This window comes from Aulostomus chinensis, chromosome 12 (genome assembly GCF_037954235.1).
Source record: "Aulostomus chinensis isolate RoL2024-O1b breed Wild chromosome 12, RoL_Achi_v1.0, whole genome shotgun sequence".
Taxonomy (NCBI): Eukaryota; Metazoa; Chordata; class Actinopteri; order Syngnathiformes; family Aulostomidae; genus Aulostomus; species Aulostomus chinensis.
In genome coordinates, this window is record NC_141331.1 from 17,948,284 (window position 1) to 17,961,759 (window position 13,476).

The 13,476-nt window shown below is 41.9% G+C and overlaps 1 pseudogene; it reads left to right on the top strand.

The window, feature by feature from the left end:
- Positions 1–537: 537 nt before the first annotated feature.
- LOC147252330 (solute carrier family 15 member 1-like) lies at positions 538–11,728 on the top strand (annotated as a pseudogene).
- Positions 11,729–13,476: the final 1,748 nt, after the last annotated feature.

Consider the following 13,476-nt stretch of genomic DNA (forward strand, 5'->3'; position numbering starts at 1 on the left):
ACACCTTTTTAGCTCTTTCCTACCTGTTACCTATTCTTGGAGCCATTGTGGCTGATTCCTGGCTGGGAAGGTTGAAGTGAGTTCACACAACTTTTACCAATTTAGGGCCAATTCAAGCTGTTGATGCCCTCATGCTTCAACTTGCAAATGAACTTGTGCTCTGTCAGGTACTTAAGTATGTTTATGAGGAATGGTGTGGCACAGCCATGGTGCCTTTCTATTTAAGAGCACCAGAAAGTGTTTGTGCCATAGACTAAGAAGATGCTGGTCCTTAGTCAGTGGCATTGTGTGTGAAGTGCTATTTAAATGGAGCATCAACCAGACAAGCCGATGTGCAGCATTGCAATATGGTCTGTTGATGCCCAAAAACATGGAAACATTGGCTGCCATCCTCCTCCCAGGCCTGCTTACCCTCCAACAGCTTCAGTATATCCCTCCTGCTCCTGTTTATAAATACAAGATGTGCTTGCAAACCTTCACATTGCTACCTCCTCTTCCTCTGTCAGGACGATCATCTCCTGTGCCGTTGTCTCTGCTATGGGCTATGTTGCAATGACTGTCAGTGCAGTTCATGACATCACTGACTTAGACAAAGACGGGACACCAAACAACATGACCTTTCATGTGTGAGTTTGTATTCTACCATTGAAATGATTGGGTTAAAAGTCCAAATCTGGCATTTTTGCAAGGAATTTTCACCACATGTCTCTGTCCTTCCTCCTCATGTCCATGTTTTTCCTCTTATTCAGCGTGATGGCGATGGTGGGTCTCTTCCTCATCGCTCTGGGAACTGGTGGCATGCAACCTTGTGTGCCTGCCTTTGGTGGAGACCAGTTTAATGAGTATCAGGTTGGAATGTGTAAAAATGTGTAATTGCACTTCAACAAAATCCCAGTTTGCTCATGATGAGTTGGTAGGAACGTAAATCCCAAACCAAAAAGTCTACAGTGATGCATTAAATGATGTATGCTCATCAGCCCAATTAATGACATTTTTAGTATCCACTCAAAATAAGCAACTGAAATGTATTGTTATGTTCTGCAAAACATGATCTGAACTCATGAACAGAAAATAACATAAAAAAGACATCTCTTTTAAATAAAAAAAATTCAAATAAAGCTTACCGTCATGTGGATTGGACATGATACAGGAATACACTGATGATGGCTGATGACAATATGGATGGATATATGTAATTCCTAGCATATTTGTATTATGTTGCATCATTGATCTATCCATCCATCCATCCATCCATCCATCCATCTTCTTCCGTTTATCTGGGGTTGGGTCGTGGGGGCAGCAGCCTTCGCAGAGAAACCCAGACTTCCCTCTCACCAGCAACTTCATCCAGCTCTTCGGGGGAATCCCGAGGAGTTCCCAGGCCAGTTTAGAGACATGATTTCTCAAACATGTCCTGGGTCTTCCCTGAGGCCTCTGACCACTTGGACGTGCCCTGAACACCCCCCCCCCCCCCCCGACCCCCAGGGAGGTGTCTGGGAGGCATCCTGACTAGATGCCTGAGCCACCTCATCTGACTCCCCTCTATGTGGAGGAGGAGCAGCTCTACTTCAAGGTCCTCACAGATGGCAAAGCTCCTTACCGTCTCGAGGGAGAGCCCAGCCACCCTCCAGAGGAAACTCATTTCGGCTGCTTGTACCTGCGATCTTGTCCTTTCGGTCATTACCCAAAGCTCATGACCATAGGTGAGCGTTGGAACATAAATCGACCTGTAAACTGCTTTGCCTTTTGGCTCGTAGTACACAAAAAGCAGAGACCCAGTCCTGCAGCCATCAAACGGGATCCCCTCAACACTTTGTATCATTGACCACTGCATAAATGCATCAGTGCAGATCAGTGTATCGTTACATGCCTAATATGTAGGGGTGGGGACAATTATCCATCTGGTGATACCCTTGGATTGTAAATTGAATGATGAATGATATTACTTCCTCATGAGACATATTATCCTCAACAGGCTGTCACCGACATTTATTCAAACAAATTGTATTACAATGTACTACAACAATGTACACTGACTCATACTCTTTGATATGTGAAATTAATAATGTAACACTACTGGATGTTACACGAACACATCCTTGTTAATGTTTGCAACTTGAGAGAAAAATAGGAAGCATAGAGAGTAACATCATCTGACTGTATTTGTTTAACTGGAGGTGATTGTGTTTTGATGATGCAAGCTCACCATGCAGTGCAAACATACTGATGTTGAGTAACATTTATGAGAACATTCATAAGGAATTGAGACATTTGAGGCTGAACCAAAGTGAGAGATGGAACAACCAACACTGGCACAATAACAAATTGTGATGTTTAATGTCTCAGTAAATGACGGGCATTTCTCTGTACAGAAAAGCCAAAGGAGAATATTCTTCTCGATCCTCTACCTGTGCAACAAAACTGGGAATTTCTTTTCAACTATCATCACTCCAACAATCAGAGGTAATTATGGTAACATTTATGGCAAAGAAGAAAAAATGTTGATACATCAATAAAACAAAGGCATTGCTCTATCAAATATTGCACTGCAGGACCTGCTCAGACCCACTATCAACAAACATACCAAGTGATTTCAAATACAAGATCCCATATTGATCAAAAACTATCTCAGATGTTTTGTTTGTCACTTTATCTGTTACGGTTCAGTCTGAACTGTGGCCATTTTTGAGTTTATTCAAATATAATACCTTGGACTCCTTATTTTAGATCTTTGCATTGTGTTGTGACCTTAGGCTTTGTCAGTTCCTGTTTTATTTTGAAGTTCACTTCCCTTGCATCATCTTCACTCAGTGTTTTCTGGCCCAATCAGCTCCCTCCCTGCCCTTGTAGTAGTTTTTAGTAGTTTGTTTTTAAGTGCAGTTTCACACATCAGTCTTTGTCAGTTTGTCTTTTTTGTGTTCCTCTCTGCTTGTACTGCTTCGTCACCCAGCCTGTTCATCCCCTCGAGGTTTTAGATTGAAGTTTTGTTTGATTTTACCAGTTGAGCTTTTATTTGTGTTGTTAGAAAAGGTCCAAGTTTCCTTAAGTCCTGCCTGCTCTCTGTCTCTGTCCTCAGGTCCAGCTCCATCAGCTAGTCATTCAACATCATACTGTATATCTGAGAAGTAAAGCAGATTTTTTTTAACCAAGTTTTGCGTGATTTTACTTAAATTCATCACCAATTTAAATATTGACACGTGCTCCTTCATTGGTGGTATATCATCCAGTTCTACCTTAGAAGAAGTACTTTTTCTCGTTCAAGACATAAAGTTGTCTGACACATATTTCGAAGCCCCATACACCTTGTTAACAGTCCATCAGGTCTGTTCTCTGCTTTTGTTATTTTTAATCTGGAACTGTTTTTACTCATGGATAATAATTGATGGGTTTTGGGCCCAACCTTCCATTGCGTCCTTCAGTTGATTTTCTAATTCAAACATCTGTATTCAGTGCTTGTACATTGTTCCAACTTTTCAACTTCAGGGAGCTGAATATTCAAATATGTGCTTCGGCAAAGATGTCGCTGGAAGTCTTCACATATGAGAATTTTAAATGATGTGTTTGTCTCCACCTGCAGCTCAAGAGTGTGGCATCCACAGTAAGCAGAGCTGTTACCCTCTGGCCTTCGGTGTCCCTGCAGCTCTAATGGTCGTTGCCCTCGGTGGGTCCGAGCAATTATGAGATTCTGGTTCCGCAAATGAAGCAAAAATGTAAAAATGCACTGCTTAATGAAAGTAATGTTTTGTCTGTGATGCTCCAAACAGTGGTCTTCATTTCTGGTAGTGGTTTGTATTACAAAGCTGAGCCTCAAGGAAATATCATGCTGGACGTGTGTAAATGTATTGGGGTAAGTCAGGTTTACACTGTTTGCATGAACACATTCAGTGACTCAGTGTCTCCTGGTGTTTCTGAAAGTTTCTCTCTCTTTCTTTTTGCTCACTTCTGATTCAGTTTGCCCTTAAAAACCGCTACAGGCACAGAAGCAAACGATTCCCAAAGAGGCAGCACTGGATGGACTGGGCAGATGAAAAATATGACGTAAGTTTCCTTTCAATCAGTTCACTCAGTACAACACATAGTAAGGGATATCACTCTTGTGGTTACACCTCTATTCACTCCTTAAAAGGCGAATGACCTGTGTAGACATATGTGAGGCTGCGCCCATGCATGGACACACTTTTGCTCAGTCATTCCTCAGTTCTTTTGCTCTTCACTTCATCTCTCCGAAGCAACGTTCCAGAGCAGAACAGGGCTTTCTATTTGAATAAACTGGAGATTGATGAGGGTTTGATTGGACAAGCTCTTGTTACCATTCAGGCTATGTTGGAGGCGAAGATGAAGCGAACTTAAGCTCCGTGCAACATCTTCCCCAAACGTGACATGAAGCTCAAACTGTTCTATAGCATTCGTAAGCCTGCAGCACTACTGCCTCCTCTAAAGAAGGAGAGTGTTGGCTCCCAACTGTTGAAGCTGCAAAAGCCCAGTCAAACCCAATGCCCATCAGCTTGGAGCAAGGGTCCGCCACCAGGCCTCACAACTCCTAGCCCTGGAAATGCAAGGGGCCATTACAGCAGGGAGACACTGCCTCCCTCATTTCTTGCCACCTCAAGAGCCGTCTACCGTGTTCTGTTCAGGGGTCCGGTTGCAAAAGGGATTTTCTTCCCCTAACAGTCTCCCAAGCACTCATCCCCTATACACACAAATAACTCTCCACTTTCTCAAGTTGTTGCCCCAATTCAGATGTGTTAAAAACCTCAATGCATTTTCACTCTGTTGTAAACACGGTTGCAGGGAGCGAAGCGACAGTGGTGCTGAGGCAAGGCAAGGCAAGGCAATTCTATTTGTAGAGCCCGTTTTCACAAACAGTTTGTCTCAAAGGGCTTCACATGGCATCATAACAACATCCTCTGCCCTTAGACCCTCACATCGACTGAGGAAAAACTCCATAGAAAACCCTTTTAACAGGGAAAAATCTGAGAAACCTCAGGGTGAGCAACAGAGGAGGGATCCCTCACCCAGGACGGACAGACGTGCAGTAGATGTTGTTACAGACAAGAAAACAGTTGACAATACAAAATGTGGGAAACACGGAAATGTTAATAACAGCTGAAGAAGGAAGCTTCTGGTAGGGGAGGCAGGGAGAGCAAGCCAGCTTGATGGGGGACTGGATGGCAGACTGGTTCATGGAAGGGGAGCGCAGGCCGGTGTAACAGTAGGGAATAAGAGGGGGGGGGGCGATGCAGGCGGCGGTTGGAGCTCTGGTGGATCTGTGGAAACACAGAGAGACTGCGAGACACCAAGGCCAAACTACAAAGTGCAACAAGTAGAAGGAGAAGGAGAGGAGGAGAGAGGAGGAGAGGAGAGGAGAGGAGGGAAGGGCTCCATGTAACCTGATGTGTCCCCCAGCAGTCTAAGCCTGTAGCAGCATAGCTATCAATGGTTCAGAGCTACCTGAACCAGTCCTAACTGAAGGCTCTGTCATAGAGGAAGGTCTTAAGCCTGGACTTAAACGTAGTTAGAGTGTCTGCCTCTCTTACCCATGGAGAGAGCTGGTTCCACAGTAAAGGAGCCCGGTAACTAAAGGCTCTACCTCCCAGTCTGTTTTTATTGATACTGGGAATCACTAAAAGACCTGGATTCTGGGAGCGGAGTGCTCTGGTCGGACAGTAGGGACTAATGAGCTCTTTCAAATAGGATGGAGCTTTATCATTGAGAGCCTTATAAGTTAGCAGAAGGACTTTGAAGTCGATTCTAGATCCTACAGGAAGCCAGTGGAGAGAAGCTAAAGTGGGAGAGATGTGTTCTCTCTTCTTAACTCCCGTCAAAACCCTCGCTGCAGCGTTCTGGACCAGCTGGAGACTCTTGAGAGAGTATTTAGGACATCCTGACAAGAGAGAGTTGCAGTAGTCCAGCCGAGAAGTGATAAATGCATGCACCAGTTTTTCAGCATCACTCTGGGAAAGGATATTCCTAATCTTAGCGATACTTTGCAGATGGAAGAAGGCGGTCCTAGTCACATGCTTTATGTGGGAGCTGAAGGAAAGGTCCTGGTCAAAAATGACCCCAAGGTTCCTTGCAGTTGTACTCGAAGTTAGGGTGATGCCATCTAGAGTAGAGATCCGATTCAAGAGTGTGTCCCTGTGGTGTTTAGGTCCAAAAATGATTACCTCAGTTTTATCTGAATTGAGCATTAAGAAGTTAGAAGACATCCAGGATTTAATGTCTTTCAGGCAGTCTTGCAGATGAGTAAGCTGGCTTGTGTCGTCTGGCTCCATCGACAAGTAAAGTTGTGTGTCATCTGCATAACAGTGGAAATTGATCGAGTGCTTCCGGATTATGTCACCTAATGGGAGCATGTAAAGAGTGAAGAGAATCGGTCCTAAAACTGAACCCTGTGGTCCACCATATGTAACTCTGCTATACTCTGAATGGTCATTATTAACATTAACAAACTGAAACCTGTCAGATAAGTAGGACTTAAATCATTTTAGGGCAGTTCCTTTAATCCCAATGTCATGGTCTAGTCTCTGAGTCTAGTCTCTGAGGGATAATATAAACCCTCTGCTGAGTGAGAATGACTTACCAGTGGCTCCATCTTTGGAGGAGACCAAGGGTTGTTAAAGCTGTTATTTCATTTTTCTGGAAAAAGGGGGAGGTCTCTCCCTAATCCTCAACTTGCGAGTTATAGTAGATGTCTGCGATCTAAAAGTTTGAGATACTAACACAATGGTAGCTACCGTTGTGGACACCAACTGTAGCAGCCTGGGGGAATTTACTCAGTTTCAACACAGAACAGTTTCAATTAAACCTGTGCGTAAAATTATCCTTCCCTCATTGGACTTTGTTTTGGTGCTTGATGCTCTCTGTGGCCCCCTGTTTGAGCCGATCGAGTCTGTGGATATGAAATTCCTTTCATACAGGATTGCACTTCTTGCTTTGTCTGTGTACCTCTTCTGAGCGAATGTGGCATATTCATCTGAGGTTATACATACGATGTTTGAGCTCTTGGGCTTCTGCCCACCTCCTTTTGCATTGGAGGAGCAAAGTTGCATTACCTTTGCCCTGTGCAAGTTCTGCATGCTTTCTGTCAGCTAGTCCAGTAAGAGGCAAGGTCCTGTTGAAGCAGTGGCTTTCCTGCTCAATTTTGGAGGCAGTCTCCCCAGTTTATGGCAGCAGATGGCACCCTTTGCCCTAAGGGGTGAGGTCCCATTCCACAAAGGTAATGGTAGCAGCGTGGGGTATCTGTGAGTGATATCACTGGTCACCGCTGCAGTGTTATCATTTAGATGTGACAGCCCCTTTGGTGGCTCATTCTGTCCTCTCAGATGGGGAGTTTTGTTTAGTTTTTTTGTCTGTGTTTGGTGTCTGCTCTGTGGGGCACAAATACATGTCCCATTCTATCTGTGTTGCACATATTACTGTATGTAATTATTGCAAGTTTTGTTTTGTTTTTTTAGCAACACAATAACAGTTATTCTCTCTCTGCTCTGTAGAAACTCCTCATCGCTCAAATAAAAATGGTGTTGAGGGTCCTATTTTTATACATCCCACTTCCAATGTTCTGGGCTCTTTTTACCCAAAAGGTATTTTTAAGGTTTTTACTGTATTCTTGCAAAGCTTCTCCAGTGTTGCACCATGGAACCCACATTCTAAATCCTCCACCTGTGTTTCAGGGTTCTAGATGGACTCTGCAGGCCACCACCATGGATGGGAACTTTGTAAGTTTATTGATACATCAATTGGAGATATATTTGCTAAGCAATGTGTTCATATTCTAATGATCTCTTTCTGTCTGCAGGGGGCACTTGTTATCCAGCCTGATCAGATGCAGGTACATTAATCATTGTCACATGGACTGATGTTCTGAACTGCACTGGATTTGAAAAAATCTTTTTGTTTCATGGTTGTCTTTGACAGACCGTCAACCCCATACTGATTTTGACTCTGGTGCCTATCATGGACAGTCTGATCTACCCTCTGATCAAAAAGTGTGGTTTTAACTTCACGTAAGTAACAGCAGTTTGGCAAAACATGCTTCTGTGCTTTCCATTCATGTTAGTATTGGTATAAATAAAATTAAAAGCCTCATGTTTTACATGCAGGCTAGCTATGCTATGAGTTCAAGTGTTTTTCTGAAAGCAGGCTTTTGCAGAGGAAGAGCTCAAACATCGTACATTTGAAAATATTCATATGGACTTCAGGAAAAAAAGAGCAAATGAGTAACACTACTCAATTTTGACTCAACAGTCCTCTGAAAAGAATGACAGTGGGGATGCTTCTAGCAGCAGTGGCGTTTATCTGTGCTGCTCTGGTTCAGATTGAAATTGATGTGAGTGGACAATTCTTTTTTTTTTTTACTCTATCATATCTCAACTAAAATGCTTATTTGTTCAGTGATTGGAGTTGACAGCAAACACATTAACTTTCTACTTTCTGCTAATATTCAGAAAACACTGCCCACATTCCCATCAGCCTCCCAGAGTCAGCTGAAAATACTCAACATGGGCAGGAATCCAGTCAAAGTCACACTGTCAAACGATGAGCTCCTGGATCTTCCTGCTGCTCAGGTGTGTCTTTATGTGCATAAACATCAGACTCAACTTTGACCAAAGTTGGAGTTTCAAGTGCTCCATATTTGAACCTCCATTTTTGCTCTCGTCCATGTTTTTGTCTTTAGGCCAGTGATAAATACTTCACATTTAGAGAAGAAGTAATCAGCGTTTCAGTCGACGGAGCAGAGAGATCTATTGACTTGGCCAAAGGAGAACGACAGACGCTTCTTATTCCTGCAAACTTAAGTCATCAGTGGCACTTGGTTGGTTGGAAGTGCACATATAAGAATTTAAAAATATAAGCCATTTAATCTTTACCTTCATAAACATCTACTGTTCTGTTCCCTCAGATGCAGGATTTGACGACCAAACCACAGCAAGGAAACAACGCAATCAGGTCAAGTTCACCATGTTGATTAAAATTAATAATTATGCCATGACTGCTTTGGCATACAGCAGGAAAATATAGCACTGAAAATCATTTGTAAGTAGCAGCCCAGAAGATAACATAAAGAGAAATGTGGAGCGAGGCCACCATTTAAGGTGCCAACCTGCTCATTGGGACAATTAGCAGTCCAGTGTCCTGCAAGAGGACACCTGGACAAAGTGTCTGGAGGACGAATCAAAGCAGTAATGCACCCAGTACCAGATGGCCACTCTACCAAGATCCTAGCTATGTTGATAATGTTCATATAAATTTATACATGGACTGTGTTCATCTCTCTGATTTTAATGTTGTTGCTAATCATGCATTGATTTCAGATTTGTAAATGGACTGGCCACAGGAGTGAACGTTTCTGCTTCCGGAACAGACTTTGGATTAATTGAGTCGCATGATTATTCCACCTATTCCCAGATAAAAAATGGAAAGTAAGTGTTAATTTTTTTATTTCAATCAGTTTAGTATTTTGAAGAAGTGGATTCTCTGAGAAAATTTTACAGTTAACAGATTTTATTTTGTCATGATCAGGGCCACATTCACCATACGGACAGATTCACAGTCGTGTGAATACAGCAAGGAGTTTGGATTTGGAAGTTCCTACACTTTCTTTATTCCCAGCACTTTAACCTTTGGACCAGCTGTAAGTTTTAAACACAGCATGATATTTTGTGTTTGGTTCTTATCAAAACAGAGTTAAGAAATGCTACACAGACCAAGATAAACTATACAGACTGTAAAACATGAGTTAAAAAAGTGGAGCATGGAAACAACCACAGAAACTAACATAAAATTTAACATGAGTAAATTCACAAAAAGTGAATAAAACAGGTGATATAGATGAATGGCAGATTTACACCACAATAATAGCCCTCCTCTAAAACTTTAGGTTTCTGGTTTGGTCACGCACAAAAAGACGGAAACAAAAACAAACCAAAAATAGTAATATTTCAGTTCCGTGGCGTTAGGATCCTTACCTAAAGCCCGCATTTTCCTTTAAATGATAACGTGGCCATAGGAACAGTAAATCTTCTCAACATAAATAATGCAAATCCATGTGGAGCTTTAAGTATTTTTTTTAATTAAAAAAAATAATAAGACTAGCAGGTATGCACTAAATGATGTAGTGCTGCAAGAACAGCTTCAGAAAGACTGAATCAAGACACAACGTCATAAACGGTATGATAAAGATACTACTTTTGCAACTTTGATCTTGATACACATTTTGGAGAATGAATAATTAAATCGCCCGTAATACAGTTAAGCTCCACACGTGTGTTTTAGTTCATGTGAGTTCCTCCTCTTGAGAGCGAAAAGATAGATTGTATCCTGAAGTATACCATTCAAAGAAATCACTCAAATTCATAGTGTAACTATTTTTTTTTTGTTGTCCTAACTGGTCTTAGGTAAGTTACAGTTTGCCGACCAGACAAGCATCTAGTTTTTAAAAATCAATAAATGTGATTCTGTTGTGTTTCCTAAATGTTACCTTTGTTTTAGGTAACATGTTCCCAAATAACTTCTATTCACAAATACAGACTGATTCTTCTTTTCAGTGTCAGGACTCTGTTACTGCAGCTGAGGACATCAAGCCCAACTCGGCCCACATGGCCCTCCAGATCCCACAGTACTTCTTTATAACAGCTGGTGAAGTGATGTTTTCTGTCACAAGTCTGGAGTTTTCATACTCACAGGTAAAAAAAAAAAAGATTCTACAAAACACAATACATCATAACATGTACTTGTCCTGTGGAGGTGGTGATGACAGGACCCAAATGCAGAGAACGGAGGGCAGGCAGGACTTGACTCAGCTTGTTTGCAAAAAAAAGAAAAACAAGGAGAAGTTAGAGCTTCACAAAGAAACTAAACAAAAAAAAAACAAAATACTGGATCCGACAAAAACTGACTAAGATGCCAAACTCAAATATTCTCAGCAACAGGAAATGCGTGGGAGAGCGCAAGGCCAGGGAAGGAGCCTTCAGTACCTTCAGGCTCAGTCCCTGAAAATAGGCCCAGGTGAGGCACTTCAAAAAGGCTGTGAATTAACAAAGGCAGGAAGTGACGAACACACAAAGACAGAGAAGGGAAGAGCTGAAAAAAATCAAACGGGAAATGAACAGAGTGAACTAAAACACAGGTAGAAACACTGGTGAAGAGCAACACATGAATGACAGAACTTAACTGTCACTAAACCAAACTAAACACCGTCTTGATGGGACCATGCCAGTACTCTGTGTTTATTTTATGTCATTATTCTGTGTCTGTAAGGCACCCAGTAACATGAAAGCAGTACTACAAGCAGGCTGGTTGTTCACTGTTGCTGTTGGCAGCGTCATCGTTCTGATTGTGGCTAAGCTTGCCAAACTTCCCCAACAGGTAAAAACAGATTTACTCACAAAATTAAACTGAAAAAGTGTCTCAAAAGGATAATGGATGTTTGTAGTTCACACAAGTGACTCATGATGGTGCATTAATGCCACGTTTGTTCCCCTGTCTCTTTCAAAGTGGGCGGAGTACGTGCTCTTTGCCTCTCTCTTGATGGCAGTGTGTATCATCTTCTCCATCATGGTGTATTTCTACACCTACATTGACCCTGCTGAGATTGAGGCCCAGTTCAAGAAGGACGCTGGTGAAGTTGATGATGATGATGATGATGACACAAGGGATCAAGATGATCAAGAAAGTCTCCGGAAAATGTGATGAAGAAAATAATGCAGTTAAATCAACAAAAATCTGAAATCCATCATAAATGATAGCAGATGCCAATAAAGGAGGTTTTATATTGAAGCATCAACACCTGAAGCCTGAGGGTCTGAGGTTTGGCTCATCTAAGTAGGCAGATTAAAATCCACGGTCAGATAGATGTGTATGATCTTGGGTGGTATGGGCAGGTAACACCACAGAGAATGTGGAGCAGGTGTCTGCAGGATTGTGACTGTTACTATGGTTAATTAAATTATTAGAAACCAAAGGAAAAATTGTGATTTGTATTCTCACTTAAAAAAAAAAGTTTGAATCCTCAACTCTTGACTGAAAGTTGGTACAATGAGATACCTAAATCAGAATCAGAAAACCTTTATTAATCTCTTGCGGGGAATTGTTGGATTGCAGTGCTCCATTTCACAGTAAAGAAAAAGAAGGAAGTAAACTATCTAAGATATCGATAAAATAAGATAGATAGAAATGAAAAAACAATCTCAAAAATAGTAATACAAACAATATATAACAAGGAAAAAAATAGAAAACATCCATAGAGGTCGACTAATGTTATCGCTTTTGTCTTCGAAATTGAGCTTTTTTTTTTTTTTTTTTACAAAAACTTAAATATAAATTGGTAAATACAGAGTACACTCAATCTAAATGCATTGAAATTATGTGACAAAACAGGAACCATTCATCAATAAAGAAACTTAAATTTTTACTGTCTGTAAGAAAATGATTGCTAAACGTGGGGTTGTTTGGACAGAAATGATCTGTACTGTTGGAAGTAAATTAAACATACATAGAAACAACATAAACTGAATTCCCATTGACATCACTCAGTGCAATCACGCTGTAATGCGTTAGTTACGTTGAAGAAAGCAAGCAAAAAGAAGCCATTTTTTGTTTTGTTATAACAAGCCTGTAATACTGACCTCAGATCAGAGGATACTCAGTAATCCAGGCGCATATAAAGACTCGTGAAGGTATTTTGAGCAGAAACCTGTAAATGAAGAGATCAGGGGAGCTGACCAGGTTGCATCAGTATGGTAGCTTGTTGCACCAGCTAGCACCAGCCTTGTTTGAGACTAAGAGTGAAACATTTAAAACTACCATGGAGCAACCAGTGGCAACTGTCTGGTAATCTTCTCTTCCCAGCTGTGCGTTGGAATTCTCTGCCTCATCGTCAGTGGTCCCTCTTGGTCAAGCAGGAATATCCTCCTTAGTCCTTGTGGGTCATCAAGTGTTCCAGGAGGCAATCCTGGAGCCGTATTGTTGGATTCTCATTCGGTAGTACAACTATGTGTGGAATCATTCATGTGGGGAGAATGGTGCATAGGCAACCTACGCACAGTCCCCTGCATAAAGTGGGCCAGGATCCAGTGCCCCAGGGACCAAGAAAACTGGGGACCTTTCTCTGTTACAGCCTTCTTCCACACTTGCAGCCATTGTGTTGCTCTACACAGTCATAATATTCTATCTGCTCTACCTTTAGGGACTTGGTGACTATTTGCCCATAGCAGGGGTAATGGTTCAAACACCAATGGGCCTGCACGCCTTCTCCCGGGGGCCCCCTGCTAGCCAGACGCAGTTGGACGCAGCATACAGTGACTATGAGTACTAGTACTCAGTACTTCTGCACTGATACACACATGCCCTGTATGCAAACACACACACACACACACAACACACAAGTGTATATATATTTGTGTATATGCATCTAATCAGAGGACCCAAAAAGTTTACATGCAACCCAAACAGAGCCTGGGTAAAGTTATAGAGGTT